At 46.4% G+C, this 18,033-nt stretch overlaps 1 protein-coding gene and 1 long non-coding RNA gene across 6 annotated transcripts in view; both read right to left on the bottom strand.

Moving 5' to 3' along the window:
• LOC135379041 (uncharacterized) overlaps positions 1-18,033 on the bottom strand; it is a 297,822-nt gene that overhangs the window by 82,867 nt on the left and 196,922 nt on the right. The window lies entirely within an intron of this gene.
• Positions 2,714-2,949, bottom strand: LOC135376380 (uncharacterized). Its single transcript, XR_010417671.1, has 3 exons — positions 2,939-2,949; positions 2,818-2,876; positions 2,714-2,743 (listed from the first exon to the last, which is right to left on the bottom strand). It is a non-coding gene; the product is annotated as an uncharacterized LOC135376380 (long non-coding RNA).

Genomic DNA, 18,033 nt, shown 5'->3' with positions numbered 1-18,033 from the left:
ATACCTTTTTACTGTTGCCCGTCGACCACTTCATTTTCGAAATTCGCATCGAAATCACCGAACTTTGAACAAAGTTCAAACTTTGGGATGAAATGTAGCAAACACTACTGCGAATTGAATCTTCGAAATAAATTAACTGATGGTATTGGAAGTGGTTTGGTGGTTAGGTTAGTGGTTAGTGGTTAGGTGGTTAGGTTAGGCTAGGAAGTGGTTAGGAAGTGGTTAGGAAGAGGTAGTGGTTAGGTTAGTAGTATTGGTGGTATTTGTCTAGGATTTCTCACTCTGGAGGCCCAAAGTGGGACGATATAGCACGGCGAACAGGGTCCGTTCGACTGGTCAAATGTGGAACGAGCGGGAATATTTTAACCTTCCCACATTATTTGAACCCTGCTCTCCCGTTCCGCACCACAAATATCTGTCCAGCTACAACATTCTGACCACTAGTCTACTTACTTTCCGGTATTGTTTACGTCATTCTTACAAACTTTGACTCCGCGTAAATCTTGTGCGGGCAAATATTTTGGAGGAAATCTCGGAGACGTGCCTTTTCCTGTTGTAAGGAATGCTTGGTAATTTGTGAACCAAAACTGCGGGGGGTCGAGCGCACCCATTGGATCATTTCGCCTGGAATGACCCCGCTAATATTTTACTTGGCACTTAATGGTGACAGTGGATCAGCTGTGCTAGAGTAGAAACCATCGCAAAAGCCCAGTCAAGAAATACGGTTGACAGAATGTAAGATACACGTTGAATATCCTTGGAAATATGAAAGTGAACTGCGAACATGAATTTCGCGCAGATTTTACATAATGTTTCAGCATGCGAATCGTAATGCAGGAATTCAACGGTGATTCACCACCCATACACCAGTAGCGGAACGGGGCAAGTTTGGACTGCGTTGATTCTTACGCTCGAACTTAACGTAACCGAAAAGGTAGAACGAATAACGTTGTTTCTGCACAAGTTTTACTTTAGGATTTCACATGCAAAGTGCACACGCAGAAATCACGTTGATATATCATACGTAAAGCAACTGCATTATTTAATCCAATCCAATCCACGATCCAATTCAAGTGAGTTCCTTTCAAAAAGCGAGGATCGGGTAATCCGCACCAGGTGCCGTTCTCCTCAGATCGTAACCCCCATAAACTGAGGCTGGCGTTTCAAGTTTATTTCGCTTTTGCAGCTCCTTCCTGGTTTCGTGACTTGTTCTGGTTTCGAACCGGGTTGTGCTGGTGACTGTGATATTGGTAAGCACTGGTTTCGCTCACACTGCTGGGATATAAGAGTTGGTTATGGCGGTTACGACGGGCTCTCTCTACAACCAGGAAGCTGATTCAGAGATTTTCACCGCTGCTGGCAAGTCCAGTGTGTGCGGTTTATGAATGATTCCCAGAAAGCGCAGGTGTGTGCACGTGGGATTTGAGTTCTCATATATTGTGTTTACATTTGTGGAGTGTGCAAATAGGGCCACTATTACTTGGTGGGCTCCCGAATTGTCTGTTCGTCTGGCAATTATTGTCAGTTGTATTTCAGGACAGAGGGTGATGCGTGCATAAAAGCAGATGTTGAGCAAACGGAGAGCAAGTGCAAAGACGTAACGTAAGTTTTTCTCTTAGCAGTTCGAATTGATCTTTTGCGTCGTTTGTGTTCACGTTTATGCAGGCGTAGTCACAAAGAAAGAAGACAGCCTGGATGCCGAATCAACGTGGCTTCCCGCGAGGTGCTGGTGCCTTTCAACAATTATAATGGTCAGTTAACTCAGGACTATCAGTGGAAATAAAATGTAAGGAGAACAAAACTTTACGGCAAGCGTATTCTTGTGTCATTATCCATGACCATTATCAGGGCATTATCCCAGTCAACACATTATTGTAAATTCGACGTAGAAAAAACGTTGGATATCATCAAAATGAATGTTGAATCGACGATGAAAGCGAACGTGAAATCATGATGTCAAATGTCCGCTCGAAAACGCGTTAATTTAACAAGTGCCGATCAACGTAAATTTAACGTATATGAAATGCAGTTTATATGTGAATACAACGTACCAGACTGTACGACATGAGAGCATAAAATAAACAGCGCTTTACAACGTTTCTCCAAGGATAAAAATTACACGTTCAATGTAATTTTACATCTATTTTATTATGTCCCCTTAACACTTTCAATGTCCCATTAGACATCCCAATTCTGGTATAAAAATAATTTCGCAGGAAAGTGGGGAATAGAATCAGTTTATTACCCAAAGCACATATGGCATAGGTGTTGACTTGAATTTACTATAGCCCTCGTGTTTTTCTCCTGCACTATTGGCTTGTGGTTGTGCTCGGTCCTCTGCTTATCTGTACACGTAGGCACTTGGACGTTGCATCTGTAAAAAATCGTGAAGTGTCAACTGATGAGCTGCTCATGCCTGTGTCAAGACCATTTTGTGGTTATTTATGTTTGCAAACCACACAGCGTCCGTTTATACAGATTACGATCACAATATGATATGCGATCACACACAATATGATATGCGATAACAAGTGCGATATATACGATCACAATATGATATGTAAATAAGAAGGATCATCGATGTTACTCACCAGTATAATTAGCTCATGTTCTGCTGCTAGCGACGCCACTGTAGCCTCTGGTCCCTTGTTGCCCTATGAATGGCTACCGATTTCATTGTTACTTCGTGTTTTCCAATGTCTGGAACTCACCGGCCAAGTAGAAGTTCTACCGTCGAATCACACTGAGAAAAACGGCACAGCCATGATACAGACATATCAACGTCAGAGAATTTTCCGATTTACGTAGCATTCTTACCTGTAGCGCATTAGACGGTAAATGATTCCAAGCTGGCTCAAAGAGACACTTTCCGAGTCCTAAAACAACATGTAAGATGAAAACTACACTGAATTGAGCACAAATTAAAAGTAGCACGCACGCTAATGTGCCTACAAGCACAGCCAGGATCGTTTTCATTTTCATGAACTCGGTAGGCTGAATCGACTGGAAGAACAGTAGAGTCGCAAACGAACGCTAATAAATAAAGATACCACGGCCGTTTACCTGTATAGACTGTTGCCGCATGTGGTGCATCCGTTACCTATGAGGGGGATACTCACTTAAAGCTTCACAAACTTCAACCTGTGCTGGAGCTGTTCGCGCTGGAAATTATCGCACTCCTTCAAGACATCGAGGCGCTGTCGTGTTCAACTCCATCCTCCAGCGGCGTCTGGAACGGTTTGAAATTAACCGCTGCAACGGCGCAACGCGCAAAACGGGAAACGGGAAAAACGGGAAAAAATACGTCTTCTGCGCAGATTACTCCTGTGACCGGCTGGCCGGGTGCCAGGCTGACGGTGGTACGTGGTACGGTCGTACGGGTGGTGTGGGGGTTCTCAGACGGCAGGGGGAGGGGGGGGACAGAAGATGGGATGATGGCCGATGGCGGATAAAGTGGGGTTCAAACGCCCAAATCTTTAATTTTCCTTGCAAAATGAATGGAAATAGGCAGGGTTTTCAAGACGCTCTGAATTTTATAAAATAACCGTGCCTGGATTACTGCGAGAGCAGTTACTGGTTTCCCATCAGCTATAGGTTTCTCACGTATGGTATTATTACCATATTAATATTTTCTTTGTACGATATTTTGCAATGTTAATAGTAGCAGAATCACGCAAAACAACCTTGGTAAAGCGCTGTTGAACGGCCTGCGCGGCAGATCCACATTGTTTGAGCCTGCTTTTTGCTAAAGGTATGAGGCAAAATTTTCGCAAAAGCAACGCTGCATATTCGACGTCTGTCCTTCTGTGACTTCCCATTACAGTTATCGACGCTGTATTCACGTATGACAATCCACTATTAATTTGAAATCCACGTTATATTCGCGTAAAACATTTGACATGCCGAATTGACTACGTAAAATCAGCGCGGAACCAATGTTCGCGTTTTGCGTTCTACATTGTCCAGCAATATTCAACGTTAATCCTGCATTCTGCCAACAATGTGTGTTGACTGGGATGCTTATTTGTGAAATAAAATCGTCGAGAAATAGCATGCATTCAATAATAATTGAAAATGCAGTTGCGTTTAATTTATACTTTCAACGCACGTTAATTATACGCTGTCAGTTTGCAGTTAATTATTCCACTTTTTCGACATTGGTATACGTTGAGTTAACGCATAAACTGTGTTTCAGTTACGTGGAATATGCGTTCCGGACGCTGCTAATTTAACCTTTCTGGCTGTGACATTAGCCAGGTTGAATCAACGTTAGTTATCAACGTTGATCCTGCATTCACATGGTTGGTTTTCAACATGTTTTCAGCGTTGAATTTCCAACGTTGTGTTGACTGGGCCACTATTACCTTTACTAGTCTATTATGTTGTTGGATATGTTTCAATTTACGGTGCACCATCACCTAGGTAGCTGCTGTTCATCAGCAGCATAAAAATACAAATAAGTAAATAAATATATAAATAAATATAACTTTTTTTTCTACCTCTCTGAGATTTATACCTCCTTCTGTCAACAATGATCACACGCGGTGAGGTGTGAAGCATGAAAGCTGATTATCGTTATGACTTTTTTTTTCTCTGTCTTCATAATCTGGTTGCCTATCAGTGACGAACGCATTGGAGATGTGGGGTTGACTTCAAGATGAGATGCAATCGTTTGGCTACGTTTCATGCTTTCTGTGTTGGTAGTCAATACCGTTTCAGAGAACTTTGCCAGGGGTAGAACACATTGCAGCAGTTGTAATTCGAACAGTACATAAGTTGACCAGCTGTTTCAGGTTCCTGCATTGGCTAAACAACGCACTCACACGTAGACGATTTTGGGGCGAGTGCCTCTTGGTTTCATGTACATGTTACTTTTATAGGTGCTCGCATATCTTGGATTGGAGATGATGAATATAGTGGCGGGATATGTGTGGATGTGGATATGCGGGATATATGTGGAAGCAAGGCGAGCAGGCGGGTGCATCACACCCGCACCGTTATTTTTCCCGGAACCGAACCCAAACCGAAATTTTCATGACACTTTGGAAGCCGAACCGGAGCAGAACCGTAAAAGATACCAGCGGTAACCGGATCGCAACAAAACGGTTCGGACATAAAGGAAGTCAGAAAAAGAGTTCTTCTAATTCCCCGAACGAGGACACATTGGTATCGTCATTACGCGTCCACATCATGGATTTCGGGAATTTTTCACCTAGCAGTCAAACGAGGACGTACAGTAAGCATAGATTGAAAAGTTACCCGTCAAAAAGAACTCCTTACAAGTTAAGCTACCGTGTGCAAAATGTAACTACGTTAATAACGAAGTTCTTCATCCTGAAATGTAACTCGCAGTTACTAAGTTACTTGAAAAAAAAAGGAACGAGTTACTTCCACGTTACTTCGGACACAAAATAGCATTATGCAGGTGCAGCGCGCGTGAGCAGTTGAGTTAGACCTTGAGTTGCCTGCGGAGGAGTGCAACACGCTTAGATCGTTGTCGTTTATGTCGAACGATAGACCTCTCCCTGTTTGTAAACAAATGACGTCATAGCGTACGACAGCGCCAAAATTTGGTAGAATTGAACTACGCTCGAAGCTAGAGGTGACCAAGGTCGCGACCAAAAGCCACGGCCTTGAGGGGATTACGATATAGTCCTTTATAGAGTCACTAAATAAGCTACGCTTCAGAGTATCGACACTGAGTTCAAGAGCGAGCATGCGCCATGTTGTTTCCGCGCCACGCTTCTCACGCGCACGCGCACTGCGCACGATGCCATCTATCGTGCACCGGTGAAATATTCCATTCGTTTACGAGCTGCAGTTGACGGCCTTGAGTTCACCTTAACATCTTCGGGACGCTCTGGTGGACAATACATGGATTATCGCAAGACAATGGTATACGCTTCTCTCTGCCACAGCGAGCATTATGTTAGTCGTCTTTGATCCTCAGCTGGGAATGGTACCGGTGTGGTGCGGAAACAAGATGGCGCTACTGCTCTCCCTTTGACCTCAGTGTCGATACTCTGAAGCGAAGCTTACTTGGTGACTCTAGTCCCTTAAAGAGACGCGACCCTCGGTACTACGTATTTGAGTGGGAGGCAGCGAACAAGTGCCCATTCGTGTGCCCCGGTCCCCTCTTTCCGATTTCAGTCTGTCTAACAATGTCATGATGACGTTTCTCTGGTAGAGGTCTATTCGAACGCTTTGCATCTTACACCCTGTGAGCGCACAATGGTTCAGCTTCATTTCAATGGCAGCGGATCTTACTTCCTGAATAAAATACTGTCGTTCATTGAATATCACGTTTTATGGCAAAAAATACCATGAAGAAACCGGATAGAAAGCAAGAAAATATGTGGACCTGAATGAAAAGCGAGTTAAAAGTAACTTGGAACTTAAGTTACTTTTGCAAAGTTCCCTGAAAAAGGAGCGAGTTCCTCTGAAAGTTACCACGGCGCAAAAGTACCGAGTTAAGTTACAAGTTACCAAAAAAGGAACTTAGTTACAGTAACGAGTTGCTTGTAACAAGTTACCTCGAACTCTGACAGTAAGTTTCAGCGTGTTGTTAACACGATGAAGGGCTGTTGTTCTTGTGAGCACCGCGGCGACCGCCCCACGCACGCGCTGCGGCGTCTACCCTTCAGAGACGAGGCACAACGCGGACGAATAAAACAGGAATGGAGGAGGCCAGATGTGTTGCCTTATAGGACGAACATATGATTAAGTAAGCGCAAAACATTTCCCTTTACATGTGAGCAGTAAAAAATAAACAAGTCAGAAGCATGAGAAGTGGAGAAGGAACGTACGCAGAACGGTACCTGATCGATTCGTCGTGGTTTCAAACGTAAATGCAGTTCTGCTTGTTGGTAGTGGAATTGTGTCGTGACACATTGCCTTCGTGTTGTGGGTTAACTAATACACTGCTGGAAGCTCCGACAGAGCAAAGCCGGCAGGCTTATTTTCGACATGCTTCAGTACAGTTTCAGATCGATTCACGGTGCGACCGCAGTGTGCCGATAGTGCCGTCGTCTACGTAACACTATCCATCCTATTAGGCTTCCTTTAAGTGTATCTTGCTAGCACTGTGCGTGTGAAACAAGAGATTTCGGGAACAGAAAGTAGCAGAACTGTCATCAGCGTGGACTCTACTTGCAACAAGTGTTCACTCACTTCTCCGTTCTCTCGCTAGACGGAGTACCTGACCGCTAAAAACGTCAATGCAGACAACCGCTTAAGCTATTAGCCACGCATTTCCTGATAAAACCAGTTTTATGGAACACATAAAATGGAAGCGTTGAACCGGTTTGATTTTTGGCGTGGCCGAACCGGAACGAAATAAAAGCAACCCGAACGAACCCGTATTTTTTTGCGGTTCGACATCCTGCCTCAAACCACTGAGCCATTGGCTTAACATGTTAATATGGGTCGCTAATGAGAATACTGTGAACGCGGCTAATAGAGATAGGCCAGGAGTGTAGCGGAATGCAGATGTTTATTGGACGGTGGCCGCAGATGGAATAAAGTCCGGGTGGAGAGCGTGGGCGGGAGCACGCGCTTCTTCATCGCTGGCGGAGGCCGGTACAGTGACGAACAGTGCGGACCGATGGTGGACCAGACGCCCAGCTGACGCGGCGGGTAGGAGAACGAGGAGGAGGCGTGCTCAGGCAGCGTGAATGCGGCGACGGAGGGTCCATCGAGTCGTCAGGAAGGAGGAATGCCGGCTTGACACGGTCGACTGAAACTACCTCCAGACGGTTGGGCAGTTAACGTCTGTTGTTAACGACGGTTGGGCAGATGGTTAACGTCTTGCCCTGGCGGGAGTGGATGAGGAAGGAGCCGCCGTAAGGGGGCTGCAGCGGTTTACGCGTGGCGTCATGGCGCAAAAAAACATGAGTCGCTGTGGCTAGTTGAGGGTGGACAAAGACTTGTCGAGACGAAGGGCGGGTGGGAGGCGGCCGTAAGCCCGTGCGACAAGCCTGCAAACGGATGGCGAAGTTGAGAGGATCGGGGGCTGGCTGTTGGAGACAGACTGCATCGAAGAATTGCCCGTGCAAACCCAGTGGGGCACCGAAGACCAGGTCGGCAGGGGAGAGTGGGAAGTCAGACTGGGTGGCGGACCGTATGCCCAGCATGATGAGGGGCAATCGCTCTACCCACTGGTCACAAGGATTGGCTCGGAGGGCGCTCTTGAGGGTTCGGTGGAGGCGCTCTATGATCCCATTGGTTCAGGGATGGTAGGTCGTGGTTTGATGGTGGTGAGCTCCCAGAAAATGGCAGACATCAGCAAAAAGTCGCGAAGTAAACTGTCGCCATCGCTCCGTAGTAATGACAGCTGGAGCACCAAAACGGGCCACCCAGCTGTGCAGAAAGGCGCGGACGACAGTGCTGGCAGTCATGTCCTTGATGGGTATTGCCTCCGGCCAGCGCGTGAAACGATCCACGATTGTGAGTAGGTAGGATTGGCCGGACGACGTGGGGAGAGGTCCCACTAGGTCCAGGTGGATATGTCGGAAACGGGCGTCGGGTGTCGGTAACGGCAGTGTTGGAGATACTGTGTGCCGCTGCACCTTCGTGCGTTGACATGCCAGACATGTGGCCCCATTGGCCCGATTCATGGAAGGCCAAACGAAGCGGGCGGCGATAAGCCGCTGTGTGGCCTTGATACCGGGGTAATGGAGTCCGTGGAAGGTGTCGAAGAGACGCCGGCGGAAAGCGAGAGGGACGAGGGGCCTCGGCGCTCCCGTCGTCATGTCGCAGAGTACCCCGCGCGGTGTGTCGAGGTAGGGAATGCGCTGGAGGTTGAGTGACTGCGGCGACTGTTGGAGGGCTTGTATATCGGTGTCTGAGGCTTGTGCGTGCGCCAAATCAATATACTTGGGCGTGGGAGGGAACGCTTGCGTAAGCGCGACTATGGGTGAGCGATACAGGGCGTCGGCGACGACGTTGTCTGGGCCGGTGATGTGGCGTACGTCTGTGGTGAATTCGGCTATGAAGGCCAAGTGACGTAATTCACGCGGAGAGCGAGTCTTGGTCCCAGATGCTATAGCATATGTCAATGGCTTGTGGTCTGTGTAGACCGTGAAATGGCGTCCCTCAAGGAAGTGGAGGAAATGTCTGATCGATGGTATACAGCAAGCAATTCCCGTCCGAAGGTCCTGTAACGGGTTTCTGCCGGTTTTAGGGCCGTGGGAAAGAAACCGAGCGGCTGGAGCTCTCCATCGGGTGTGACCTGGTGGAGCGCCGCCCCCACAGCCTCGGAGGACGCGTCGACGAGCAGGACAGTTGGTGCGTCCGGAATGGGGTGGGCAAGCACCGCACAGTCGGCAATCGCATTCTTAATGGCCAAGAAAGCATGATTTACGGCGGGTGTCCAGTCAAGTGATTTCGACGATTCGGCGGGGCCTGCAAGCAAGGCACAGAGCATTCACGTGCAACTACTCTCGAACTTCAATCAGCTTTCTAGACGTCACTGTTTCTCTCGAGTCGGGTAAACTCGTCACATATCTCTATAAGAAGCCGACTGACAAACGGCAGTACCCTCATTTCAACAGCCATCACCCTAATATCCAAAAGCGAAACATTCCATTTGGACAACTCACACGTTTAAAACGCATATGTTCCAATACACAAGATTTTTTAAAGCATGCAAAGGACATGTGCAATGACTTCAAGGAGCGCAGATATCCCGACGAACTCATCGACAATGCCCTAGCCAGAGCCACCTCCCTAGACAGGGAAAGGTTGCTTTCTCGTGAATCCAATAAGGCACAAAGTCATAATAAATGCACTTTCATTACACCTTACAACCGCGCACTCCGTAATGTAGGATCTGTGTTCAAACGCCATTTAGACATACTCCACGCGCGATGAATACCTCAAAGACATTTTCCCTAATGCTCCGGCTATTACATTTCGGAGATCACGTAACATACGCGACTTACTCACTTCCTCCCGCAATAATCAACGAAGTCCCGGTTGCGCTGCTTGCAACAGCAACCGCTGCCAAACTTGCTTATTTCTTGCAACATGTACCTCCACCTGTAGCACTGTTAATGGTTTCGTTTTCTCTATTCGGCAGCCTCTTCACTGTAACTCATTCAATGTCTGCTATCTCATTACATGCTAATTGTGCAATAAACAAGATATAGGCGAAACACGTAACACCATCCGTGAAATATTTTATGGCCATAAATCAGATATTGTTAATAAACGTCAATCGCCTGCATCGCTACATTTTAATCTTCCGGGACATGATCTGCATACGCATATACTTATCACCATTTTAGAATCCGGGTACGCCAATGACATCAAACGCAAAAATCGAGAATCCTTTTTCATTTCGAAATTTGCAACGTTACAGCCGCACGGCATCAACGTGTACGGCGGCCCATTACAGTCATTTATACTATGAGTCTATTTATTGTATTATCACTTGTCTGCCATTTTTCACATCATACACGATGATACACAATCAGTAAGACACCAACTCCGCGTTACTTTCCCAGAGTCTGGAAGCTCTTAGCCATCAAGGTGCTGTGTGTCCTCAATCCTTCGCTCTTGAGCCCTAATTCCCCGTACGCATTCTAAAGCTCTTTGTGCCAACTGGTTGCTGTGCCTATTCATGTGATGTTCATTGGTTTCCTCCACGTACAACTCCGACTCGTCAGTATGTCTGTCTGACCTTGTCCAGCCACCTCCTATTGACTGCGTTTTGTTTTTCATTTTTGTTGATATTTGCATTGCGTTTGTAGTTCTCTTCACCCTTACCCTTTTCTCTTGTACCATGTGACTTGGTTTTTGATATATGCTTCACCACTTGTAACAGGTCCTCAAACCTGAAGAAGTGCAGCCTACTGCACGAAAGTCTTGTTTTTATGCATATAGTAAACAGTTGATGCTCTTAACCGTCTTTGTTATTTTTACCCGAAAGAAACGTTAAATTCCGAAAGGGCTTTTCCCAAATCCCTCTCGAAATCCGTGTTGACACGAAAAGTTCTCCCGGCTTCGACCGTGTCTTCGAAAGAAACCTCGATTTTCGCATCTTGCCTTTCGTATCCAATATTTAAAAAATCGTCGCTTATGCTGAGATCCATCAGACCGACTTTACAGCGATTTGAGAGCTGAAGCGGACTATCGAAAGCTACCTTGAAGGCGTTGAGTTTATTCGAGGGAAACTTATCCATGCTGTCGTTCCAGAGCAGGTGGACGTAGATGTCTGACGTCATTTCCCAATCTTGACCACGTCGCTGCTCGGAACCCAACTGTTGTGTTCTCTGTCGTAACCGAACCAGCGAACCAAGGAGAAGCTCTGACCGTTCACTTGCTTCTTTCTCAGCACTTTCGTTACTGGCCAAGGCTGATTGGCGTCTCGGGTTACGACGAGTACCTCCTCCGGGTAGAAAGATCCGTCCACTTCCTTATCCCGGTAATCTTCCAGGTGCAAAACGGGAGGGGAGGTGTCTCTCAGGAGGGAGACGGTGAAAATCTGAGGCAACCAACTCCCTTCCGAGCTGTTATGAAAACCTTTTCTGTGTAGTAGGACCCTGACTTTATCTCCCACATTGAGCTTCTTTTTCACGGAGGGTACGACGGGCTTCCCATTTATCTTATTGAACAGCTCCAATTCGTTTTCGTGTGTGACTTCGGACGGGCTAGTGTCCAAAGTCCTGTGTTTTGTGTGTTTGTTGTCGCGCACGATCTTGGGAAGCGCGGAAACGAAGTGGTATTTTCCGGTTACTCTAAAATAGCGAAATATTCTGTCGCGTAAAGTGCGTATCACACGTTCTGCCTGCGATGCTTTGATTACTGGAGAGAAGGTGGAATACATGTGGACCTTCTTTCGTGACAGGTACTCCTTGACAATGTTGTTGTAGAATTCCCGTCCTCTGTCGCAAACGATGCGTGTAGATGCGTTACCTCCCCGAAAAAGTCTTATCATGGCCCTTTTCATTTCGGCGAACCGCTTGAACCGTTGAATCTCTTGTATTTTGAAAAGTCGGCGAGGTCCATTTGCCACACGTCGTTGATCTTGAGCGCGATGATGCGTCTCCTATTACACTTTCTTCTCACCGGATGGTGAAGCGTGTAGGCATCCAGCTTTCTGAGAATGGCGAGAGCCTTCTTTTTGCTCAAGTAATGCGCTTTTCTATAGCGGTCCACACACCCCAAACTGCCCACTGGTTTCTCATATCCCTCCATAACTCGTCCACGCAATGGAGGCCTGCTGCTGCTGCTGCTGTTGAGGCTCGCGAGATTTGTGCAGAGAAATCAGGCGCAATAGTTTCGAGACTTTGGGGAACCAGGCAGGTTTCTTTCCCGTCTTACGTTGCAACAAATAATTGACGAGTTCGTAAACGCAGGAGTGCCTGATGGGCTTGCCCGACACGGAGACACAACCCTCGTGATCCCAGAAAAGAACCTTCTTTTTTTCCTTGACGACGCTTTCCGCTACCTCTTGGTCTGCCTCTGGAGAGAAGAGATGTAGTCAAATCCATTTGTAGCGTCGGACGCCTTGTTTTTATTGTCGTAGGGGTCAAATCCGTACTGCTTGAGTATGCGATACAGTGCTTGCAGTATGAGTTTCAGTTTGACGTCGTCACTCTCCTTCGACGAAAGAATGTTTGCGATGGAGGAGGTGGTCACTTCAATTCTGTTGGCCATTGACGAAAAGGTTCAACACGGCGGAAAGTAGGAAAGGAACCACCGACGAAAGAACGCCCTGTCCTCGCTGCGTAGCGCGCGACGTGTCCCACTCTCGCGGTAGCTCCTTGGTAAATTTTACGGAGTCCCCAAATTCGTCCTGCATGCTCGGCGAAGCATATTTCTGTACGTATAATATTTGTGACGGAGGCTTGTCCACCACGTCGTTCAGGTTCCTCAGCACGTTCGCAACGAAAGTAGATTAGCTGCACATGGAGGGGCCGCTTATGATACAGCGAAAAGGATGACGGAACGAAAAGGTTCGGGGGAAGACATGTTGGTTGCATACACGTTGCACTAAGAAAAAGAAGAGACTGAGACTCGAAGAGAAATGCATCGCTTTTATCTACACGTCGTCGTTGTCCTCTAGATCGGAACTGCGTTCCCAATACAGATTATCCAGGCTGAAGTTGGACTTCTTTTTCGTCAGTCTGTCCGCCGCTAAGATGCGGTCGAGCGTCTTCATCTTGTCCTGACACATTTCTTGACGTGCTTGCAACAACTCCAGGCGGTGAACTTGAAAGGCTTCCTCTACGATGCCGCGAATAAATTCGCGAAGTTCTTCGTATTTTGTCTTTCCTCGCCGACGAGAAACGCAGGACAACAAACCACACATGGTGTTTTCCAGGTACCGGTCAGAATGATGACGCCAGCGCGGTTCGCGCTGCCTTTATACAGATAAACGCGCGCAAAGAAGAAAGAAACCGAAGCAGAAAGAAACCGAAACAGAGAACCCGAAACAGAAAGAAAGAAAACCGAAACTGAGAAGCCACCCGTCGCCGCTAGGAGCGCGCGCGCGCGCAGCAGGAGGAGCGGCGAGGCGAAACCGAAACCACCCGCGGGAGGGCGGCGCAGAGGGCGCTAGAAGCGCGCACGCGTAGCTGCCGCGGCGCGTCGCCCCAGTCAGTTGCTGGCTGGCTGTCGTGGAGAGCAGACGTGCGCTCGGTTGCGCTCCGCAGTCCCCGCGCCCACTTAGTTTCTGCCTGACTCTCGAGTGGAGCAGCAGGAAAAGGTGAGTGATTTGTCACGTTGTTTTACCGCGCTCCTTTTCTCGCATGTTTGCCGTGCTCCCGTATTTAGCGGTGACCAACGAGTGATTTGCCGATGTTTGACTGCACTCGTGTTAAGCCTTTTCTCGCATGTTTAGACTTGTTCAGCAGTGACCAAGCCTTTTCTCCGTGTTGACGCACGCTTAGCGGTTCCCGCCTTGTGTTAGCTGCATAGTGTTGTGACGCTGTGGTTAGGCCTAACCGATTGCCTTTTCCCCGATGTGTACTGTTTTCTCCATGCTGTTTAGCAGTAGCGGTTATACCTTTTCTCTCGCATGCCTAGACTTGTTCAGCAGTGTTGTCATTTTTACCTGCCGCTAGTGTCTTGTTCTGTCTTTCTCGCATAGAGCTACGATGGTGGCGCCATCTGGTGTGATGCCTTGCAACTAAGTGGCCACCTGTCGTCGTTCTCTGCAACTGCTGGGTGCAAACTACCAACATGGCGGGCGCTGGTCACTCGGGTGTTGCGGAGCGGTTTCTTTGCCGCGCATCGTCGATTTTCGAATAAATTGTTTCTCTCCACTCTATTTCTATCTATTTTTTTATTTTCTATCTATTTTTGGTGCTGATTAATGTGGGGGCCCAATTAGCTCGAATTGCTAATTAAATCATGTTCAGGCCAGTTGAGCGTTGTGCACTATGAGAGTCCAGTCAATACTTCTCACACACCACACGTTCTATCACATCTAGAGAATAAAATCATAGCTAACTGTAATTATTCTACAACAGAGGAACCAATCCCCAGCGATGTGTCCTGCAAAGCAATCACGTAAATTTCTATACGCCAACTATTTTTACTATCTCAAAAATCAAAATCCATGCTAGCAATAATTATTCTTTATCATAGAAACCGACCACCCACAACGAGTCTATCACAGTATATTAGGCAGTCATGAAAAAATCGACAGAGGAGTGAGCCTCAAGCAATCTATCAAACGAACAATCACCACCACTGTTTTGCTATCTCAAGAATGAAATCAAAGCTAGCGATAATTGTTTTACGTCAAGGACATAGCTTTTAGCTAAATTAAGAGGTTTTCAATCCGTACGATGACAAACAAATTGCATTTTTTTAATAGAGGACATCGAATATTCAAATATGTATCCTCTATCCTTTTGACGAGAGACACCGATAGACGGACCTGCAACCAATCTTAGGAATGATTATAAATAGTCAAAGATAGAAATCATACATTAGCAGAGGAACAAGTGGGTAGACTCAATGTCCACACGCAGACAAAGCATTCCAATAAGACATTCTAGACAACACGTGTAAATAACAATCCCATTTCAAGCTATACAGATACTCACAAGAGAATTAATTATTTCACATTCATAATAATCGAATGTAGTTACATGTACCAACATGTAGCAACATGTGAACGATTCGCAAAGCAGGTATGTGTAAGGAATTAATTATTCTATGCTATTTTTATTAGAAATCGATTAAGTGAACAGTACACCACAGGATGAATAAATCATACCAACCAATACCTTATATTATATCATCCAAGATAATTATTCCATATTGATATTATTGGGAAGCTATCATTCGAATCTATCAGTTGAAAGATGGTAATGCTACTTATGCTAATGCTAACTTAATGCTAACGGAATGCTTACTTATAGATCGACAACATAGAGATGAGCAATCTACTAAAATAACAATAAAAATCAGATAATTGATAGAAGGTTAGAAGAGGGGAGAACCTGCTATTTTTTCTTGGGAATTGAAATATTCGCTTTTTTTCTTTCTGTTACGACATCCATTGGAGACAAAGGAAGCAATGTCAAAGCGACAGACGTACTGCACGCTAGAACTTCTTTCCCAGCTTTCTTCGAAATTACTTCTAAAAAATAGACACTCGAGTTAGTAACACATCTTTAAATTAAAAACAGGTTATCTGAGGTGTATGTTATTATTAATATTCGAACTGATGAACTGAACAGCACTTCACAGGATAGATGGAGCATACCAACCAACGCCTGATATTATTTCGTTCAAGTTAATTATTCCATACTACTCAGGACAAGGACAGCAAACGAAGGATTCGTAGGTTGCAAGATCATTGTTATGCAAGGGAATTATTCGCCCGCACTACCCTCCTTGTTCATCGACGTCATCAAGAGCTCATTAGCGCTGAAGTGTTGGGCGACCAGAAACCGTCCAATCACCCCGCCGTATGCGCCATCTCATGGGTGACCCCTCTCTCGACTCCACTGTCCTGCAAGAACTCTTTCTTCACCGCTTGGCATTCGACATTCGGATGGTACTCACCGCGGCCGGTGAGATGGCATTGGACGACATTGCGCGCCTGGCTGACAGTATCCTCGACATGCTGAAGAGCAGTTAAATATTATTCTTCCCTATATGCTTATTGGTATAGTGTTTTCTGTAATTTTTTTAAGAACCGAGGGATGTCGAGGACATACCTGCCAACACTCCCTGGTCTCGTTCAGTCTACCGACAGTACCGACGTGCGCGCCCATCTCCTGAAAAAGGGATGACATGCGAAACGCAGCGCCCTCTTGTAGCGCGCATAGAAACCTCCGGAATTCCTCCATGTCTGAAGCTCCTCACTGACAAGAGTCATACATACGACGTACGCCCAGCTGTTCTCTCGCATGTCTTGCCTCACGCATTTGCTGTTTCAATATGTTATTCACATGATTATTCGGCGATGATTAGAGAAGGGGTGCATGCCGCGAAACACCTCTCGTCAAGATGCTGCATTAATCCACCGAATGCGACTCGACGTAGCTTTTACAGCTCAGTGGTGTTACCGCTTGAGACAAGTTGACTCTCCCAGCCGCTGTGGCACTGTGGTGCTCTAGAGGATCTGGAGCACATTCTTCTTCATTGCCCACACTACCAACCTTCCCGAACCGCACTCTCCGAGTCTCTTAGTCAGCTGGACTCTCGCCCCTTTTCCCTATCAAAAATTGCTTGGTCCCTGGCCCAATCCAGCCCAGCAACGATCACCGCTCAAAGCTCTTTTGACATTTCCGGACACCATCGGACTTGGATTGTTATTGTGAAGGGGCTCAATATTTTATTCCCCACATCCCCGCCAGCAATGTGGTAGAGTATCGCCTGTGGCGATGAACCTCCGCACCCATCATCTCAAAATAACGTTGTTGTTGTTGTTAGAGGAGGGGTTCAAAAGGAAACGCAAGTGAAGTAAGATTGCTTCTGAATTCCTTGTTGCATTGAAGGCATTGCAACGCGCTTATTTCGATTTTGGGATAGAGAATTACGTTAACGTCATGCATAGCTGCTCTTTTATGCCATCCTACGACCCATTTACATGGTTTAGTACAGTTCATTTAAGAACAATTTAATGCACTGTATACGGCATAAATATTTGGTACAAAACAAAAGCTTAGTACGATTGTGGTAAGTATTGAACTCGATTATCCTAAAACTACTTACGGTTTTGGACACTATCGATAACATATCGAGAGTTTTGCGTCACTGCTAGTTTTCTTTCTGGGTTCTTCGTGAACGTGAAGACTGATGATACGGCGAATACATAGAGGCCCCCGCTCCCATTTGGCACGTTCGGGACAAAATTTGTCTGTTTGAAGTGCCGTAAACGTACCTTTGATGTGTCAGCATTGAACTTATCATTTCTTTTGATGGCTAGCAGCTATTTCTGTCTCAGAAAATCTGTTGAAGGAGACTGTAAGGCGAGCATAAAGTGTCGTCGCACTAAATGATTGAAACGGGTCTAAGTTAAAATGTCCTCTGATAAAGCATCCCCAGAAATGTCACCGGACAAAATATCCACAGCGCTCTGCGAAATAAAGTTAAAATATGAGTTCTTGTTACACTGCCATAGTCAACTTCCGTGACGATAGATTCCTGGTTTCGTGCTGCATCGTGGAGATTGTGTGACCTGGACCGACTTCTCTCAAGGGAATTTAATCGGTTTGTTCGGCGGCACACTACCCCATGGAGACTGTACCTGCTGGGCCGTTTTCACAGAGAGGGATTCAGTTGCGTCTCTGCGCGCCAGCATGTTGCGCTGTGGAGATATTTCGTCCTAGGCCAACTTGTCGGGCAACGGAGCAACATTCCACCCAACTGGGAGCTAGGAAAAGGTACGGGAGGGAATTAAATCCCCTTTAGGGAAGTACGTCCAGTATGCACAATCTCCAACGCGCAGCAATGCAGGATATGCAGCATGATAAGGCAGCAGTTAGTCCCCTTGGGGGACCGAAAAGCAGAGTTCGAGGTAACTTGTTACAAGCAACTCGTTACTGTAACTAAGTTCCTTTTTTT

The sequence above is a fragment of the Ornithodoros turicata genome, chromosome 1 (assembly GCF_037126465.1).
Source record: "Ornithodoros turicata isolate Travis chromosome 1, ASM3712646v1, whole genome shotgun sequence".
In the NCBI taxonomy this organism is placed as follows: domain Eukaryota; kingdom Metazoa; phylum Arthropoda; class Arachnida; order Ixodida; family Argasidae; genus Ornithodoros; species Ornithodoros turicata.
Note: the sequence above shows the minus strand (reverse complement) of the source record. Positions and strands in the feature narration are given on the sequence as shown.